The sequence below is a fragment of the Erinaceus europaeus genome, chromosome X, assembly GCF_950295315.1.
Source record: "Erinaceus europaeus chromosome X, mEriEur2.1, whole genome shotgun sequence".
NCBI classification, from domain to species: domain Eukaryota; kingdom Metazoa; phylum Chordata; class Mammalia; order Eulipotyphla; family Erinaceidae; genus Erinaceus; species Erinaceus europaeus.
In genome coordinates, this window is record NC_080185.1 from 5,619,089 (window position 1) to 5,640,912 (window position 21,824).

Consider the following 21,824-nt stretch of genomic DNA (forward strand, 5'->3'; position numbering starts at 1 on the left):
GCTTCCCGAGAGACACACCCTACTAGGGAAAGAGAGAGGCAGACTGGGAGTATGGACCGACCAGTCAACGCCCATGCTAAGACTTGTGCACTACCCATACTGCCTCAATGGACACTGGATAGATAGTCCCAAATGAATTAAAAAAATGGCCTTACTGAAGAGGTTTGAGAAAGATTTTCATCAGGTATGTGGAGATTCATTGTCAGACTCAAGATGAAATAAAATGCCTTTGGATTTATTTATTTAAAATTTTCTTTATTGGGGAATTAATGTTTTACATTTGACAGTAAACACAAGAGTTTGTACATGTATAACATTTCCCAGTTTTCCATATAACAATACAACCCTGATTAGGTCCTCTGTCATCCTTTTTGGATCTGTACCCACCCCCCCCATCACAGAGTCTTTTACTTTGGTGCAATACGCTGATTCCAGTTCAGGTTCTACTTGTATTTTCTCTTCTGATCTTGTTTTTCAACTTCTGCCTGAGAGTGAGGTCATCTCATATTCGTCCTTCTATTTCTGACTTATTTCACTTAACATGAATTTTTCAAGATCCACCCAAGAGAGAATGACTTTGGATTTCTTTCCCTTCTTATTTCTGACTTGATAATGCTTTCTGACTCGCAAGCATATTATTTTCTTTTTTAAAATTTTTATTTTTTATTCCCTTTTGTTATCCTTGTTGTTTTATTGTTGTAGTTATTATTGTTGTTGTTATTGATGTCATCGTTGCTGGATAGAACAGAGAGAAATGGAGAGAGGAGGGAAAGACAGAGAGTGGAAAAGAAAGACAGATACCTGCAGACCTGCTTCACTGCTGGTGAAGTGACTCCCCTGAGGTGGGGAGACAGGGACTCAAACTGGGATCCTTACTCCGGTCCTTGCGCCTTGCGCTACCTTGCTTAACCCGCTATGCTACTGCCTGACTCCCTTACTTTCTATCATTTCAATGATTCAGTGAGTTTCAGGATCATAGAAAGTCAGGTAAATTAGTAAATTAGTCAAGGAGCTGTCACAGCAACAACATACCCAGTTACATGCCTGGTGCCTTGGGTTCAATTCTCAAAGCCACTATAAACCAGATCTTATTGATGCTCTGGTCTCTCCTCTTCCTCTGTGTATACCTCTCTCTCTCTCTCTCTCTCTCTCTCTCTATATATATATATATATATATATATATATTTATTTATTTATTTATTTATAAATATATATTTAAAATTTTTATCTTTATTTATTTATTGGATAGAGATAGTCAGAAATGGAGAGGGAAAGAATGGAGAAACACCTGCAGCCTTGCTCCACCGTTTGTGAAGCTTTCCCCCTGCAAGTGGGGACTGGGGGCTCAAACCTGGTTCCTTGTGCATTATAAGAAGTGCACTCAACCAGGTGTGCCACAACCTGGCCCCTGCCTCTCTTATGAAGACAAACAAATAATTTTTTTCAAAAGGTCTAGGGAGATAGCATAATGGCAGTGCTTCAGATTTTCATGCATTTCAGAAGACCCAGGTTTAATCCCTAGCACCAGTGCTAAGAAGTTCTCGTTCTCTCTCTCTCTCGCTCTCTCTCTCATATATATATATATATATATATATATATATATATATATATATATATATATGATAAATCAAGTAAATGATAAATTCAATTATAATCAAAGAAACATGTCAGCAAAACAAACAACAGTCAATTGTTTTCCACTCAATAACTGTCATTTAATAATGAAAAAGTGACCTACTGCAGTGCAAAATATTGACACATATTAGGAAATCACAAAACAGGAGAGGCTAACTATTCTCTGGGATGAAAGCAATTCTAACTTCATGGTTAAGCTTCAAAATTCCCTCCCTCTTGTTTTCTTCTCCTGGCATAGATGCCTAATGAATACCTGCCATACATAGAATCCTTTGACAAGTACTACTTGAAATGCAGAAATGAATAATACTGTGTCCTTGAGCAGTTTATAACCTTAGCAGGAGAGAGAAAGGGATAATGAAAGTAGAAAGAAAACACTTGAGGGTCCTGAGAAATTGTATACAGATTCCATACAATGCCCCCCCCAAACGAATGCAGTCCTGGAGATACTACCAAAGTTGATGGATCTGAAAAATTAAAAGAACATTTGTGAGAGGCTCCCTGGATAGTCTTATCTACTTATATTTATTGTGTGTAGTTCACTGGACTTATTTCATGAGATTCTTTGTGTGGACTAAACACCTGAGAACATTCTTACAGCTGGATGAATCTTTTTTTAAAATATATTTTTATATTTATTTACTTATTCTCTTTTGTTGCCCTTGTTGTTTTATTGTTGTAGTTATTGTTGTTGTTACTGATGTCGTTGTTGTTGGATAGGACAGAGAGAAATGGAGAGAGGAGGGGAAGACAGAGAGGGGGAGAGAAAGATAGACACCTGCAGATCTGCTTCACCGCTTGTGAAGCGACTCCCCTGCAGGTGGGGAGTCAGGGGCTCAAACTGGGATCCTTTCATCTGTCCTTGAGCTTCGCACCACCTGTGCTTAACCTGCTGCGTGACTTCCAGCTGGATGATTCTTAGCTGGGTATAACATCGTATATTCCAACTTTTCCTCCTCAACACTGAATAATAGCAGACTTCACTGCCTTCTTGTACCTTGAGAACTGAGACATTGATACAATTTTGTTCCTTTATAGGTTATCACTTTTTTTCAAATGTAGGTTATTTATTTATTTATTTATTTATATTTATTTTCCCTTTGTTGCCCTTGTTTTTTATTGTTGCTGTAGTAATTATTGTTGTTGTTAGTGATGTTGTCGTTGTTAGATAGGACAGAGAGAAACGGAGAGAGGAGAGGAAGACAGTGAGGAGGAGAGAAAGATAGCCACTTGCAGACCTGCTTCACTGCCTGTGAAGGGCCTCCCCTGCAGATTGGGAACCGGGTGCTGGAACCAGGATCCTTATGCAGGTCCTTTTGCTTCAGGCCACGTGCGCTTAACCCACTGTGCTAATACCTGACTCCCTAGGTTATCATTTTTTATTGTTGGAAAGTTTTTTTTATTTTTAATTTGATATTTTACAATTTTATTACTATGTGTCTAGACATACTTTTTAAAAATATTTATTTATTCCCTTTTGTTGCCCTTGTTGTTTTATTGTTGTCATTGTTGTTGGATAGGACAGAGAAAAATGGAGAGAGGAGGGGCAGAGAAAGATAGACATCTGCAGACCTTCTTCACCGCTTGTGAAGAGACCCCCCTGCAGGTGGGGAGCCGGGGATTTGAACCGGGATCTTTATACCGGTCCTTGCACTTCGGGCCACGTGCGTTTAACCTGCTGCGATACCACCTGACTCCCTAGATATAGGTTGTATCTAATGCATCTTGTTTGGCAAGTTCTGCATCCTTTTAAACTTCCACCATTCATCTTCCACTAAGGTTGGGGAATTATTGGTCTTTATTTTCTTGGACACTCATGTTCACTAGCTTTTCCCCTTTCTTTCTATATTGATCTGACATTTTTCCATTTAATTTACTTATTTATTTTTATAGATAAAGACAGAAATTAAGAGAGAGAAGGACAATATAGAGAGGGAGAGAGATACCTGAAACTCTGTTCCACTGCTTATGAAGCTTCCTGCTGCAGGTAGGGACCAGAGGCTTGAATCCACGTCTTTGTGCATTGTAGCATCAGTGCTCTACCCAATGTGCCACCATCCAGTCCCACGGGCTTGACACTTCTTATATCTTCTATGTATCTAAAGTTTTTCTTCATATTTTCCAGCTTCTCCTTTATGATACCTTTGGGAAAGTAATTTCAGTACATTAGTTTATTCTTCATCTTTAGAAACATTGTTATTAACATCTCCATCAAATTATTTATTTAAACTCATTTCGTTTCATTCCTTCCTTCCTTTCTTTCTTTATTATTGCTACCAGGGTTAGCTGGGACTAGGTACTGGCACTGTGAATACACTGCTCCCAGCAGCCATTTCCCCCCCCCTTTTTTTTCTTTCTATTTTAGAAATTTAGAGGGGAGGGGAGGAACAGAGAGGGAGAGAGAAAGACAGACACTTGCAGACCTGCTTCACCACACGAGTTGTCCTCATCAGGTGGAGAGTGGGGTTCAAACCCAAGTCCTTGAGTATTAGTAATGTCTGAGCTTTACCAGGTGAACCACCATCTAGCCTACCACAACTCATATTTTTATAGCTTGTATTTATGAATATTCTTTTTTATTGCTCTCTATTTATGTTTTATGTTACCAATATGTTCCTTAAGCTCTTCAATGACATTCTAGTCTGTTCTAGATTATTATTTTGACTAGGTCATTAATTGCACTTTGACTGTTATGACCTAAGTTTGTTGCCTTTACTTTTACTTTGAAATAATTGAACTCTTTGTAAGACATGTTATTTAAGAAAATCAATGCTTCATAAATCCCACAGTTAAATTAGTAGTTTGATGTGTTATTTGTTTTTTGGTTGTTTTGCTTTATCAAGCAGATCACCTAGACTCTAAGTTTGAATTATATTTCTCAGGCTTATGTTAATGATTGTAGTCTGTCTTTATCAGGTTTAGGCTGTACATTCACCCTTTGCATATCTTTATGTTTCTATTCATTTTTTAGATGGAGAGACAGGAAAGAAAATAGAGAGACAAAAAGAGCTATAACTTGCATAATGCAAATGGAAAAGAAGCACAGTATACATGTAAGCTATTTTGCCAATTCTCTATAGTTTTCTTAATTCACCAAAGAGATAAGCTTGCAATCTAGACATTATCAGTTCTGTTAATAGTTGTTTGAAAAAGACAATGTATTTCCAGGGATTGCTGCTTAAATTTAATAATAAAATATTTCAAAGCCTGCTAAGCAGAGTGACATCATCACACCTAAAGAAAAATATTTTTTCAGAAAAAAAAAAACACCATACAAAGTGGCATCTTGGCATCTCATTTTTCTTTACAACTTTTCCATGTCATACTTTATATGTTAAAGGTTCTGAGAGAATTTTATAGAGCTAGTTTGATTCATACAAAGTGGTCCCCTTTTTGCCTGTGACAGCCACTAGGAGTCACTAGTGGTAATATGAGGCTAGAATTTGAGCCTCTGGGTATAGCTAAACTGAGTAAAACAGGTATAGGATGAAAACAGAATTTGCCAGAAGTCGAGAGATGCAAGCTCCAACCACAACTCTATCACATAATAGTTGTGTGATTTTGACCAAATCACCCAATTCTCTAGGCTTCAGTTTCCTCTTCTGCACAACTAGGGTGGAAATGGCATTATTTCTAACATTCTTTCAAGCTACACATTTTTTTTCTGTTCAGTTTCATATGAACCTACAAATCCAGACAAACATAAATATCTCATATACAGGAATCTATTTCTTTTTAAAGTTTTATTATCTGTATTTATTTATTGGATAATGATAGCCAGAAATTGAAAGTAATGGGGAGATAGAGAGGGAGAGAGACAGAGAGACACCTGCATCCCTGCTTCATCAGTCACAAAACTTTCCACCTGCAGGTGGAGATTGGGGGCATGAATCTCGGTCCTTGTGCATGGTAACTCGTGTCTTCAACCAGGTGCACCACCATTTGACTCCCTAGGAATTTATTTATTTAGGACAAACAAATTAAAAAGTCAGAACATGGGAGTTGGGCGGTAGCGCAGCAGGTTAAGTGCAGGTGGCGCAAAGGGCTAGGACCAGAGTAAGGATCCGGTTTTGAGCCCCTGGCTCCCCACCTGTGGGGGAGCTCCACAAGCGGTGAAGCAGGTCTGCAGGTGTCTATCTTTCTATCTCTCTCTCTGTCTTTCCCTCCTCTGTCCATTTCTCTCTGTCCTATCCAACAACAACGACATCAATAACTACAACAATAAAACAACAAGGGCAACAAAAGTAAATAAATAAATAAATATTTTTAAAAAGTCAGAACACTTTCTGTTATATGTAAATCATACAAAACATTCAAGCCAAAAAAAAAAAAAAAGGAAATCTATATGCACAGTGGTCCCATGTGTAAAACCAGTTTGAAACCATTCCCTTTGTTGATTTTATGATTGACTATGCTGCCCCAGGGTATTTCCACAGCTTTCACTAGTCTGTTAAGGCTATAGATTCCAAGTGCTAATACTAAATTAATGAATCCTTACTAACAGATCTAATATCTCAGCTAGTTCACGAACCTCCAGATTACTCTTCTTTCTTGCCTTCCCTAGTAATCAGTCTTTGCTTAGTTCTCCAGTCTCAACCCCTTTGTCCAATTATCATGATTTTTTGCTTTTTCTTAAATCAGAGTTTCAGAGCTGCCTTTTATGCTGGAGGCATGTGATGTCATTGCAGCTACCCCCAGCTGTTCTTAATTTTCTCTCAGATCAGCTCTCCTGAAGGACTCTCAGCAGGTCCAAAGACACAACCCTTCCTTCTAGGGTGCAGATGAAAAGCTGGGGTGGAGGGAGAAAAAGGGCAGTTCACCAGCCCATAATGACTAATCCTAGCAAAATAAAGGGCAGGGCATTTGTAATAAACAGAGCACTCCAGGAAGAGGCTGGAGCCAAGTGAATAAGCCCAAGGCTGTGATGAGATAAGTGTGCTCTTGAAAGCTGTCATAGCAACAAGACTTTGCTCTCCAAGATTCGGACTATCTCTACCTGAGGAAGTTCTCTAAGACCAGAGCATCACCCTTTCAAGCCATTACTGCTTCTTCTCTAGAAGCACCTGACTCTATCCACCCACAGTGCCATCCTCCTGCCTACAACCAAGAGCTGACCTCAGTTTAGAAAGAAAATAAAAATGTGGGCAGTTCTAGATCAATTCAGCTCTCTCCTCCGCTGACACACAAGGTTTTGTGGTGCTGCATAAAAAGCCTGGTACACCACTTTACATGAGTCACAATTCTTACTGAATTCATGTTCCAACATCCAGAAGTGCTGCTTGAGAAAGGATGATGTAATAACACTTCATGCAAAGGAATGAATCTCTGAGGTGAAAATTTGACAACCGATACTATTTAATGGCACCTGGCTAGAACAGATAGAATAGTGCCCATGTGCAAGTAATTTTAGAATGAGTTTCCCATTGGTATAATGGTGGAAACATATTTATTTTTGCCTCATCCTAAATACCAGCAGCCAGTTGAGAACAAATGCTTCTAGATAAGGGCAATTTTGAAGGAGAACAGGCAAGAAGAAAGAATAGTACAGTGAAAACCCACGCAGAGGACTCAACCCTTGCTACACATTACAATCACCTAGGGTTTAATTCTTTGAGGTTATTTGGAAACAATTTTAAAATCACAGGAAACTTGCAAAGTGACAAAAAATTAGAACAGGCAGCTGCTGTACACACTTCTGACAGAATTTCCCATGCCAAGACCTTATATGACACAGCTATCAAAATTAAGAGATTGACATTGGTGCAATGCTAGTCTCTGAACTATAGATTGACTCCAGTTTTTCTGTTCCAGGATCAAATTAAGAGCACCACACTGCCTTCAGTCATCATACTGGTTTAGTGTCCATCAGTCTCTGACAGTTCATCAGTCCTTCGATGTCTTTCATCATCTTGACACTTTGAAGACTACTTACCAGTTATTTTTGTATAGTGTGCTTCACAAGTTGCTCTCCTAGTCCCCCCACCCCCAACCCTCCCTATTTTCTTTGGTCCAGGGTTAAGTCTAGGATACTATGTTTCTTTTAGTTGACATCTTCTTGGTTGCTTCAATTTGTGTTTTTGCTTTTTGTGGCCTTGGCAGTACTAAAGATGATTTGCCAGGGATTTTGCATAATGTCTCCCTACTTGGGTTTGTCTGATGCTTTCTCATGGATAGATCAGGGCTGTGTATTTTGGAGAAGGAGAGCACAGAGAGGAAATGTCTTTCTCATCATATGCTATGAGGAGGTACATGGTATTAGCATGATATATTGGTGATACCAGCTTTGACAATGTGGCTAAGATTTCTTCTAGGTTTTTCATCTTTACAGTAAATAAGTTTAAAGTAATATGCTGACTTAACTGTAGATTCACATCAAGTTGCAACTATAATGGGTATTCATCCAGTTTAATTTAATGGCATATCTATATTTTCTTGTAACCACCACTGTAAGAGAGAAACAGAACAATTCCATCACAACTAATATCTTCTTCATGCTATCATTTTATAGCCAGGAACCTCTCCCAATAAACACTACCTCTGGACACCACCAGTTTATTTTCCAGATCTTTAATTTCATCATTTTTGAAAGTATTACATAAATGTAATCAGTTTGTGAATATGTGTGTGATTATTTTATTATTATTTTATTTTAATGAGAGAACTGCTCAGCTCTGGAGTATAGTGGTTCTGGGAATTTAATTTGGAACCTCTAGAGACTCAGGTATGAAAATCTGATGAGCTATTGATTATGCTGTGTCCTCAGCCAATATGTGATCACTTGAAATTGGGTTTCCATTCAGCATAATGCTTATGCTACCCACACAAGTTGTTGTATACATCTGCAGTCCATCCTTCTTCATAGATATGTAAAATCCCATGGAGTGGATATAACATCATTTATTTAATCATTCACCTGTTGATGGACATTTCTCTTCCCAGATTTTCACAGCTCTGCCATGAACATTTCTGTACAGATTCTTGTGCAGATGGAAGCATTCATTTACCTAGGATACATGGCAGGAGTCTGGGGACTATGTATTTTTTCTTTATTTTTATTAGTGATTTAATATTGATTTATAAAATTATAAGATAACAGGGGTATGATTCCATACCATTTCTACCACCAGAGTTCTGTGCCCCCATTCTCTCCATTGGAAACTGCATAAGTTTTCTCAAGATCTCAGATATGACTATTGTTTCTATAACTACCTATCTATATATATATTTGCCCATTTTACTATGGTCCTGCCTAATTCTCTTCCTTTCTAGGTCACACCAACTACTTCTGAGTGTCCTTCCCTCTCTTTTTCCTCTCATTCTGATGGAATTGGATTTCAGAGCCCTCTGGTCATCTTTGCCTAACATTTTTTTTCTGGAAGTATGAACCAAAATTCTTTTTTAAAAAAAAATTTATTTATTTATTTATTTATTGCCCTTGTTTTTTACTGTTGTTGTATTTATTATTGTTGTTGTTATTGATGTCATTATTGTTAGGACAGAGAGAAATGGAGAGGGAGGGGAAGACAGAGAGGGGGAGAGAAAGACAGACACCTACAGACCTGCTTCACCGCCTGTGAAGCAACTCCCCTGCAGGTGGGGAGCTGGGGGCTCAAACTAGGATCCTTAGGCCGGCACTTGTGCTTTGTGCCACATGTGCTTAACCTACTTTGCTAATGCCTGACTCCTCCCAAAATTCTTTATGGGTTGCAGAAGGTGGGAGGGAGGTCTTGCTTTTGTAATTGATTCTCCACAGGACATGGGTGTTGGCAAGTGCATCCACACTCTCTGCCTGTTTATATCTTTCCCTAGTGGCATGCTGGGCTAGCCTCACGGGCAGGAGAGATGGATCCAGGAACCAAGCTCGTGGAGGTAACAACACAAATCTTTATTCATGGAGGAGCCTCAGAGTTGAGTGTGAGCACAGCGGGTTAAGCCATGTGGCACCAAACTGCAATGGCCGCCTCCTGCTCTGTACACCCTTCTCCAAGTCAGGACGCTGGGGAGAAAAGAGAGAGCAAAACCAGGAACAGAAGTGAGTTTTATGGGATAAAACCAGAAGTGGCAAGTCGGAACGGAGATGGCTAGGAAAGGGGGTGGAGAAAAGAAAAAGGCATGCTGGGAACTTACTTAGCTACCATTGCTATGGTTTTAGCTGGCGGGAATTAGCAATACCCTGAGGGGAAAACATGGTGGGGAGACCTTTAATCATTTATAAGACAAAGCAGAAGATTAGTATGTAGATAAAGGGATGGGCCATACTAGCATAGGGTGGTTTGTGGGCCCTGCCTAACTCAACCACATCTGCACAATTTCCCAACATCTCCCCCTTTCTTTTTATCTAATGGCCATAGTATCAGGAATGCGGGTGCTTTGTGAAGCAGGGAGTCTGATAGGAAGAGGCACACCTTTGGGGTTACTACTGTCCCTCCTTGCTCAACCTCTCAGTAGAGAGAGAGACTAACAGGATAGACACACTACTCAGATTCAAGCCCTGCCAAGCTCAACCACATCCTCACAATTTCCCGACATCTCCCTCTTTCTATTATCTAATGGCCATAGTTAAGTGGATCAATGTCTGTAAAAGACTCCATTTTTGTCAGGGGAATAGCAGTGTAGAGGTGAACAGAAACCTTTTGGGCAGAAACCTGGATGATATCATGTAGGAGTTTTCAAAAGAACTGGCACAAGACATGGAGGTACAAGTAGGAGAGCAGCAAGAGCCAGTGTGATGCCAAGGGGAGGCCTGGTGGGCGAAGGAGCATTTTCTGCCTCTGGGGGCAGGGCCCATCAGGCGAAGGGGCGTTTCCTGCCTCTGGGGGAAGGGTCTAATAGGCGAGGGGGCATGGCCTGGCAAGCAAAGGGGCTTGTGGCCTGCCAGGCAAAGGGGCTATTCGGCACTCTAGAGTCCCAAGACAGCTGGATGCAAAGTCCATGGACTGCTGCAGTCAGTACTTTAGAAGCCCAGCAGCATAAAGGGAGTATCCAAGAGGTGTACCAGCAAGTCCGATAGAAGCATCAGTCCAATGCCAATGACAAGCGGAAGAAATGCTGCATGCACATCTATCTCGATGGGGGAGGACAGTCACTGGAACTTTGCTTCTCTATAGAGAGTGAGCTGGAACCGCTAAAAGGTGACAGGTGAAGCAGAAGCATGAAGGTCAGACAGCGATGGGCAAGTGAAAGGCAGTAAAAAAGTTCTGTCCTTGGAGTCTGTGAATCAGGTTCTTTAGATCATGTCAGGTCACATCATTGGTTTTGGGGGGGGGGCGCTGTAGTCGTGCCATCTAGTGGGCGATGTCAGAGTGTGCAGGGGTCCAGATGGTTTTCTGGGGAAACACAAACAAATCTGCTTTCAATGGTTAGCAGTGTGTCTGGTTCGAATTCTTATAAATATAAAGGGAGTTTTAATGTAGTTGGTGCCTTGCCAACAGAATGTTGGGGGGATGTATCCCCACTTTTTTCTTTACTTAACTGGGCCTAGGTGTTTGGTGGGCCTTCTCAACAACTTTTTGTCTTTGGGGGTTGTAAGGGATCTTGGTGGTATGGGTGACATTATAAATGGTAAAAGTCTTTAAATTGTTGGCTGACAAAGGCAAGCCTATAGTGGCAAAATGAGATACACCAGTTAAGTGTAGAAAAATATGTGAATGTTGTTGTTAATTTACATACGTTGTATATGGGGGAATTTCTTATATAGTTTAATATCTTACCATATGAGCAGATGCTTTTTCATGTGAAGACTGGAAAATGTAATTCACTTACTTGTGAAAAAAATAAAGCTTGTAACAAGTTAGAAGTTTACTATAATTGATAACTCGATGATTATAATTGGTTTAAGTATCTTTATAATTTTGGAAGGCCTTTCTGCTATGATTTTAAGGCTGTTTAAATAATTTAAGCGCAATAAAATGTGGTCAGTTAAAGAGAAGCACCACTGTTAGAAGCCTCAAGCATTAGGATCATTAGCATAACCACTGTGTGATCTATCATTCACCGGGATGGTTCTACCTCTTTAATTGAGAAGGTATATGAGAGCTTTAGATATCAATAGCATCTTTTCTACCTTGTGTTACACCCATTTAAGATGGAGACACACCCTAGGTGTGTGCAGTATCTTCAGACCAGATTTACTTAAAATACATTGATTTTTAACTCATTTTTACCTTAGACTTTAAACAAACTCAGGTTACTTTTACCTTAAATACTTAGTTACTTTAGCAAATTAATTTTACCTTTATGAGAATTGTGTTGAAAACTCCTTCATTTAACTCTGCCTTGTAAGAATGTAGCTTCAAAGTTACACTTTTAACCTTAAAGTTAATGTTTACCAAACTTCAAACAAACACATAAACATGTAGTCTTTAACACACAGGAGGAGAAAAACTTTTGTTATGAAGACATATTATGTCAAACACAAATTTAGATCTGTACTGTCTTATTTGAATCATTTCCATTCACACACTTTAAGACTAAACTTTTTGGGGGTTGGGCAGTGGCGCAGTGGGTTAAGCGCATGTGGCGCAAAGCACAGTGACCGGCATAAGGATCCCAGTTCGAGCCCCCAGTTCCCCACCTACAGGGGAGTCGCTTCACAGGTGGTGAAGCAGGTCTGCAGGTGTCTCTCTTTCTCTCCCCCCTCTGTCGTCCCCTCCTCTCTCCATTTCTCTCTGTCCTATCCAACAATGAACAACATCAACAATGGCAATAATAATAACCACAATGAGGCTACAGCAACAAGGGCAACAAAAAGGGAAAAAAATGGCCTCCATGAGTGGTGGATTCATGGTGCAGGCACCGAGCCCAGCAATAACCCTGGAGGGAAAAATAAAAGAAAAAAAAGACTAAACTTTTCACATTTATACCAAGACAAAAAAAAATCAAAAGAGGAAGAGAAAAGAAGAGTAAAAATTTTAGGATTGTTTCTGGACATCTCCAGAAATCATGGCTGCATCCAGCATTTTTATATAAAGTCAATTCAGTTTCAGAGTACTCTGAGCAAAATGGGTCATACAAAACTTTAGTCATTCAAATCACTCACTCACAGAACACAACTGAAAGCAGAGGGGGCAGACAGCAAGCTTAAGATATTCAGAGAAAACAAGGGGGGAGAGAGAAGCAGTAGAGAGGTTCTGTTTTGGGGCTCTGTGAACCAGACTTTTCAGATCTCGTTATGTTGCATTTTGAGTCCCAGAGAACGTCCTAATTCCGGCAAAAGTGGCAGGGGAAGGGGCCACAGAATCAGCGGCAGCAGCTGGACACGTGTCTGCCAAAACGGGAGCATCTGGGCAAAATGCCGAGGGCTTAGGGTGGGTCAGGATCAGGGCAGGCTTTGCTTTCTCTAGAAAGCATGTACGGTGCTGGGTAAGTGGAATTACCATCTCCTTTAACTCTTAGATCACAGCCTCAAGGTACCTTAGCCTTTTGGTAGGGGGCCCTGCATATCTCCTGAAAGCTTTGGCCATGGTCAAAAGGATCAAGGTGTGGCCCCGAGCAAAATGTCCTAGAGATAAAAAACCTGTCTCATGGAAAAAGAGTAGAGGGTTTGGGAAACCTCTTCATAAGGAGGAAGGTCGCCCATGGTGGAGGGGTCTCACAAAAATAAGAAGAGGGAGAAAAAGAAGTGCAGTGCCTTCGTTAAACACTAAGCTTCAGAGAGCCAAGTGGTTGTAAACTTATCTGGGGCACCTTCGTACATTTGCTGCTTTTGTGGAGCCGGTGGCCCCGAGTTCGGGTGCCAGAATCCTGGGCTAGCTTCGTGGGAGAGAGACCAGAAACTTGTGGCAGCATGGCAATACAATTCTTTATTCGTGCAGGATCCCAGAGTTGGCTGTGAGCACAGTGGGTTAAGCCATGTGGCACCAAACCGCAATGGCCACCTCCCACTCTGCACACCAGCCCTTCTCCAGGTCGGGATGCGGGAGAGAAAAAAGAGCAAAACAAAGAACAGAAGTGGGTTTTATGGGATAAAACCAGAAGTGGCAAGTCGGAATGGAGATGGCTAGGAAAGGGGGTGGAGAAAAGAAAAAGGCATGCTGGGAACTTCCTTAGCTACCATTGCTATGGTTTTAGCTGGCGGGAATTAGCAATACCCTGAGGGGATAATGTGGTGGGGAGACCTTTAGTCATTTATAAGACAAAGCAGAAGATTGGTATGTAGCTAAAGGGATGGACCATACTAGCATAGGGTGGTTTGTGGGCCCTGCCTAACACAACCACATCTGTAAAATTTCCCAAGAGTGGCATAGGGTTCTGGGGAGGTGTGGTTCTGGGACACATTGAAGTTTTCTGCATAGGGAGTTCACGATGAAATCATAGTAAAATCTGCAATTTGGTGGCTGAAATGCCATAAGATATAAAGCAGGACAAAGAGTTTAATAAACAAGAACTATTAAGTAGGAATACAAAAGATGGGAATAGGAAGTTTAGGGTAGTTAAAAGCTAGGAAGTCTATTTTAGGTATGTTCTTAGGGGCCTGTGACTGGTAATTTTTGCATGATCCTGATTGCTAACCCACAGGTGGACTTAAAATATTCTCTGAGGGTTAATCACACAGACTGGTTTAAGGATTCTGGTTCAAGCCCTAGCTCCCCACCTGCAGGGGAGTCGCTTCACAGGCAGTGAAGCAGGTCTGCAGGTGTCTATCTTTCTCTCCTCCTTTCTGTCTTCCCCTCCTCTCTCCATTTCTCTCTGTCCTATCCGACAATGATGACAACAAGAATAAATACAACAATAAAGAAAACAACAAGGGCAACAAAAGGGAATAAATAATTTTTTAAAAATTCTCTGGGAAGATGGTGTCAGAATTGAGAATAGGACTAGAAAGCTATATCAGGGCAGAAAGTAGCTTCCAAACATAAAGAAAACACATAAATATAATTAACTATTTACCACATCAATCTAACCCAGGACTCATATCTATTCATATTTAGCACAGGTCCCTGTATAACCTTGAGTCCCTGTCAGTACATAGTCACAGCTTGGAACATTTTAGGCTGTACTTTTTCAGGACTGTTTTCCTAGAGTAGCAAAGTAGGATGACCCAACTTTACTTTGAAGAGTGGGTCAGTCTTTACCAATGCTATTTCATGGTTAGGGTATGGTTCTGAAGAATCCCCCAAGAGGGCTTATAATTACATTCCTGATGGAAGTGACCAATTATGGTGGAGAGGGGGTTTATTAGAGGTCAGGCCCATTGAATCTATGGGGGAATCCAACGATTCCCTCATTGAAGCCCCAGGTGATGATGTGACCTGGCAGTGATCAAGAAAGCAATCATTAAATGAGTCAGTCTCTTGCCCTTTTCCAGCTTTTGTAGTCCCATTTTACCTGGAAAACTTAGACTTTCTCCCAGTTGTTAAAGTGTTGAGTGTCATTTGTTATACCCAATCTGATATTAGGTTTATGGGGCCTGACCTCAAGTTAAGGAGGAAATACACCTAGGATTTTAGTGGGATCTGAGCTACCCTTGAATTTCACTGCATTTACTTGTCATAGAGACAGTAATAGTCCTTTAGTTGATAAATTATTTTCCAGTATATCTCTTGGCCAACTGTATACAGTGTTTCTTCTAAAGAATAGCAAGTGATGATAATAATGCTGACACTGACAAAAGAGATGTTGCTTACTTTCTTTGTGTAGTAGGCTGAGTAGATATAGTGATTGAGGGAAGTGAAGTAGGGGGTAGAAGAGGAGGAAGTTTAAGCCTAAGTAATAAATACTTGATTAGAACATTCATAGTGCCTTCGTTAGGCCTTTCTACAGATTGCTGAGCTAAATAGTTCTAAATCTAACTATGGAGTACTGTTAATCACTTTTGTTTTGAGGTATATAGTTGCCCCTAACTTATGGGTAGGTCTATCTATATACTCAGTCCCCTAGGCTATAGCCTATATCTAGGATCTATAATTTGGCTATAGAAAGCACCATCGGAAGTGGAATCCCATGCATTAGAAAAGGTCTCACAAGATTATTGGGGTTGGAATGTTTAGATCTCTGGCTTGGTGCCTCTGGATACAATCTGAAGCAAAAAGACAGTGGCAACATAATGTGCTATGGTAGCACTGTGGCTTAGAAGAAATCTTGCCCATATTTTGTTGAGTTTTCAGGTGAGTTTTTGGTGTTTTTCTGAGGTTTACAGAAGAATTCTATGGTCATGCTTTCCTGCCTTCCTGCCCTCTGGGAACTAAGGTTTTTTTTTTGTTTGTTTGTTTTTTAATAATAATCGGCAAGTCCATTGGATGAAAGGGGTATAATTCCACACAATTTCCACCATCAGAGTTGTGCATCTCATTCCCTTCACTGGAAACTTTCTTATTCTTTATTCCTCTGGGGGTATGAACCCAGGGTCATTATGGGGTGGAAGAGATGGAAGGTTTGGCTTCTGTAATTGCTTCTCTGCTGGACATGGGTATTGGCAGGTCAATCCTTACTCCCAGCCTATTTCTATCTTTCCCTAGTGAGGCAGGGCTCTGGGGAGGTAGGGTTCAAGGACACATTGGTAAGGTCATTTGCCCAGGGAAGTCCAATTGGTGTCATGGTAGTATGTGCAACTTGGTGGCTGAAAAGCATCAAGATATAAAGCAAAACAAAAAAATTTAAATTCTTTTCTGTCTTTTATTGGGGGATTAATGTCTTCCATTCTACAGTAAATACAATAGTTTGTATATGCATTACATTTCTCAGTTTTTCACATAACAGTACAACCCCTACTAGGTCCTCTGTTATTCTTTTCAAGGACCTGTATTCTCCCCCCCACACCCCAGAGTCTTTTACCTTGGAGCAACACACTAACTCCAGTCCAGAAAGCAGAATAAATTGTTTAATAATCATTAATCTAAAGGTAAGACTATAACAGATGAGGTTTGAGGTCTCTGTTATGGGAAAAGCTAGGAAGTCTATTTTAGATGTATTCTAAAGGGCCTATGACATTACTAATTTTTGCCTGAGCCCAACAGTTAACATACAGGTGGGTTAAAGGTATTGCCTGGGGAGATGGTGTCAGATTTGGAAATAGCACTAGAAAGTTGAGTCAGGGAAGAAAGTAGCTCCCAAATATGGGAAAAGTATATAAATATTGTTAACTATAAACCCCATCAATTTGATCGGGGCCCATATTCAGCACAGAAGCCTATGCAACCTCTGCATCCCTGTAGGACTGAGCTTGCATTCTATAGTCATAGGTAAGAACATTCTAGGCTGCACCTGTCTTCCTTAAGTGGCAGAGTATGTTGACCCAGCCTCCCTTTGGAGAGTGAGGCATTGGGACTAAGTTTTAAGGCACATTTGTGCTTAACTTTATCAGATAAAATGTTCCACTAAGGTTGCTTCAGGACACGTGGCTATAGAGTAGCAACAGCCATGTTTTTATCTCCCTAGTTGCCTAGAAAAAACAATGAAAATCACCTGTAAATTCAAGAAAATATGACCGGGTTTTTTTTTTGTTTTTTTTTTTTTTTGGAAACTCACCATGCCACAGGTTAGTACAGACATTTGGCTCATGGATAGAAAAGAGGTGAGGGAGAGATTCCTGGAACAAAAGGCTCAGGGATAGCTGGTGCCAAACTGAGAGAATGACAACTGAGGTGCACCACTTCCAGGTCTGAGTTAAAGAAGCAACTGTTAAAAAAAAAAAAAGAAAGAAAAAGATGACCACCTAAACCACAGGTGAGTACAGAAATGTGTAGCTTATGGCTAGAAAGGGGATGAAGGAATGATTCCCAGGACTAAACACCAGTGCTCAGGGATGGCTGGCACCAAATTAGGAGATTCGTTTGAGTTTAAGAAACAAAGTACTCTTAAAAAGGAAAATTAGTTAAAAACTCACCAATTTACAACTGTGATTTCTTGAATTCCATTGTTATTGCCCCACAGAGGCTGGGAGAGAAGCAGGAAGACCCTATTTTGATATCAGGGACACTAACTTTCCTGGCCTGGTGACTCAGGATAAAATCCCCCTTCCCTCAAGATACATAAACAGGGAAATTGAATACAGGGAAGGGGAGGAAAAAATAGTCATAGTGCCACAGTCCAATGTTGGTGAAACAAGGCTGACTTAAAAAAGACTCTTGTATATATTGTAAGTTATACACAAATTCATGATAACCAAAACAAACAAAAACCAAAATAAAGCACAAAGACAAATAGGAAACATATACAGCAGGCAAGACCATTATAGAAAATCATCTACGTAAAACAACAAACAGGAAGAGTCAACAAGTTCATAAAGCAATTTTGGAACAAACACCAGAATGGCTATAAGCCACCCCATTTATCAATAATCACCCTAAATATGAATGGCCTAAATTCACCAGTCAAAATATTCAGACAGACTGAATAGATTAAAAAGAAAGATCTATATCTATTCTGTGTCTCTAGGAAACACACAGCCAAAAGAAAGACAAACAGGTACTCTGGGTCACAGGATGGAACATCGTATTTCAAGCCAATTATGCAAACAGAAGGGCAGAAACAACTATTCTGACATCAGATAAATTAGACTTTCAGGCAAAGAAGGCATGGACATATTGGTCAGAAGATCAATCCAACAGAAAGAAATACCCATCACTTGGTATTATCACTATTCTTATTTCACTGCTTAAATAGACATAGTCAATATAATGATACCACAAACACAATTATATCACATTGGCACTTCTTCAATAGCTAATAATTATGGACATTTTCTCATGTGACTATCTTCCATTAGCTATATTTTTCACTGAGGAGCCTGTTGCTATTTTTTTTTTACCTATTGCCTAAGTGGATTACTTTTCGAACTTTCAAATTCTGAAAAGCTCTTTATATTTTCTCTGTTGATAAGTTATATATGAGTTTTTTTCTAGTATATAACTTGTCTCTTGTATACCTTAATGGTATTTCTCACAGAGAAAAGAAAACAATCATTTTAAAACCTTCTTACTGCCACCAGGGTTATCACTGGGGCTTCATGCTGGCATAACAAATCCATTGCTCTTGGCCTCTTTAAAAATATTTATTTATTTATTGGAAAAGAAAGAGAGAAATCTATAGGGAAGGGGTAAAGAGGGAGACAGACAGAGAGACACTGGCAGCACTGCTTCACAACTTGCAAAGCTTCCCACCTGAAGGTAGGAACTGGGCGCTTGAAACAAGTTCCTTGAACATGTGTGCTCACCCAGGTCCATCATCACCTGGCCCATCTTCTGTCTTTATAATAAGACATAAAGGAATTATGAAGGAAGGGCAATAGAAAGGGAGAGAGAAAGAGACACCTCCAACACTGTTTCATCACTTGGGAACTTTGCCCCCTGCAGGTAACTGGGACTTGAACCCTAATCCTTTTGCAGGGTAATGTGTACACTCAATCAGATGCACCACTGACTTATCTGAACAATTTTTAAGGTTGTTTTTTTATTATCTAAATCATGATAGATAGATAGATAGATAGATAGATAGATAGATAGATAGATAGATAGATGATAGATAGATAGATAGATAGGGACTAGAACACTATTGTGGCAATGATAAAAAAAGACACATTAAACTTAGAGATCAATTTGGTACAGGTTTGACATATGTACTATTTTGAATATTCTAATTTTTATATTGTTATTTATTTTCCATTTTGTTGCCCTTGTTTTTTATTATTGTTGTAGTTATTATTGTTATTTATGTCATCATTGTTAGATGGGACAGAGAGAAATGGAGAGAGGAGGGGGAGATAGAGAGGGGAAGAGAAAGATAGACACCTGCAGACCAGCTTCCCCACATGTGAAGTGACTCCCCTGAAGGTGGGGAACTGGGGGCTCGAACCGGGATCCTTACACTGGTCCTTGTGCTTTGTGCCACGTGTGCTTAACCCACTGCGCTACCACCTGACTTCCTATGTTGAATATTCTAACCCATGAATATAAAATGCCTCTTCAGTAATTCAGGCTTTGACTTCTTTCATGGGCATTTTGTAATTTTCAGTATACACGTGTGTGCATGTTTTACTAAGCTTATATCTAAATATTCCATTTTCTTTGTAACAGCTATAATTTTCTTTATAGCAACTGTATTGTGCTTTTTAATTTTGTCTTCCACATGCTAATTGTGAGTATATATAAATGTGTTTTTGCTGCTCTTGTAGGCTGTGAAGCTACCTCATTTGTTAATTCTAGAAGTAGTTGTTGTTTGTTTTTGTTTTAACACCAGGGTTATTGCTGGGGCTCAGTGTCTGCATGACTCCACCATTCCTAGTGGCCTTTTTTTCTGAAAGAGGATTAAAAACAGAGAGGGATAGAGAGAGGCTGTGAGAGACAGAGAGAAGAGACACCTGCACCATGCTCATGAAGATTGCCTCCTCTGCAGGTGGGGGCAGGGGACTTGGAAGCCAGGTCCTGGTATATGGTAATGTGTGTGCTCTGCTGTGTGAACCACCATCCAGCCCCTAGCTCTAGAAACTTTATTATAGATTATTTGGGATTTTCTACACAGACAATAATTATACCTGCAAATAAGGACAGTTGTATTTCTTCCTTGATTTTTTTTCTCCTCCTCCTCCTCCTTTTAGTCATTTTTTTTGTTTTATTGTAGTGTCTAGAACTTGCAGTGTTATAGTAAATAAGAGTGGTAAGAGCAAACACCCTTTCTGTTCTCCTTTTTTCATGTAAAAATTCAGTGCATAATCCCCCCCCAAAACTGAATTAGCTGTGTCCCCAGATATTCATATTTTTTCTTTTGATTTTTATCCCACTTTGAATTTTATCCCATTTGACCCATGTATTACTGAAAAGTATACTACTTTCTTTTCAGGTGGTTGGATTTTTTTCCTACTGCTTTTACATTGATTTTGCATATGGTCTACATAATACTTGTGTGTTGTGTGTGTATTCTATGAGTACTTGAAAGTAATGTGTATTCTGCTGCTCTTAGGTCTAGATCTTTATAAATGCTAATTAGATAGTGTTGGCTAACTGTGTTGCTGAATTCTTCTATATCCTTACTGCTTTTCTAATTGTTCTGTCTACTGTTGAGAAAATAGAAAACTTCAATTTGTGGTCAATTCTATCAGTCTTTGATGCACATTGTTGTAGCTCTGTTATTTGGTGTGGGAACATCTAAGATCGCTGTCTTCTTGGGGCACTAACCATTTGATAATCATGTAACATTCCTTTTCACCTTAGCAATTTTCTTTGCTCTATCTTAATATTGTACTTTATTTGATATCAATAAAGTCCTTCCCTTTCCTTTGGACAATATCTGCATGTTGTTTCTTTTTCTACTTTTACTGTCAACTTACTTATATATTGTCTAGAAAATACAAATAAATAAGTAGTAAAACTACAATATTTCTCTTTCCATACCTTCTTAGAACTTAATCATGAGTCCATCCCATGTTCAATGAGCAGGAGAATTAATCATCTACCGTAGGGAGGAATGTCAAAGAATTTGAAGACACATGTCAAAACCACCATGGTAACTAATAAATATTTAATAAGTAGTACTTTGAAGCTATGCAAATATCATGTCCTCTAAAATCACTACTAAGTTTGGTTCTTTTGAGAATGGCATTTAGAAATGAGGTGTGGTTCTAGGTACACTCAATTCTTCTTGAATTCTGCTGCTTTGAGGCCCTGTCAGAGGGTAGTAGGAAGAATGTATGTAAAATAATCTATATATACACACATGTCAGTCTTGATTTCTGTATCTATTTATCTTTGTAAACATTTATACATATCTATCTACTTATCACATATATACTTATCTGAGGTATCAGATAGATATGTTTATAGATATTTTCTTTTTCTTCTTTTTTTCCTTGTTTAATATTTACTTTCCCTTTTATTGCCTTTGTTTTTATTGTTGTTGTAGTTATTATTGTTGTTGATGCCATCGTTGGATAGGACAGAGAGAAATGGAGAGAGGAGGGGAAGTCAGAGGGGGAGAGAAAGATAGATACCTGCAGACCTGTCTCACAGCATGTTAAGTGACTCCCCTGCAGGTAAGGAGCCGGGGGATCAAACTGGGATCCTTCAGGTCCTTGTGCTTCGTGCCATGTGTGCTTAACACACTGCATTAATGCCCGATGCCCTCTTTTTCTTCTTTTAAGACACAAAAAAGGCAGAGAGAGAGAGACAGAGACAGAGACACAGAGAGAGAGAGCATCACTGAAGGTGCCTGCAGTACAGTGGGGGGGCAGGTGAGCTATTTTGCCAGCACTATAGATG

General features: G+C 39.7%; 1 long non-coding RNA gene across 2 annotated transcripts in view; it reads right to left on the reverse strand.

Annotated features, from left to right (window-relative positions):
* Positions 1-10,431: 10,431 nt before the first annotated feature.
* LOC132535930 (uncharacterized) overlaps positions 10,432-21,824 on the reverse strand; it is an 81,244-nt gene continuing 69,851 nt past the window's right edge. For both annotated transcript variants that reach the window (XR_009547647.1, XR_009547646.1), the window contains one exon: positions 10,432-10,961. This is a non-coding gene — a long non-coding RNA (uncharacterized LOC132535930). The remainder of the gene's footprint in view (positions 10,962-21,824) is intronic.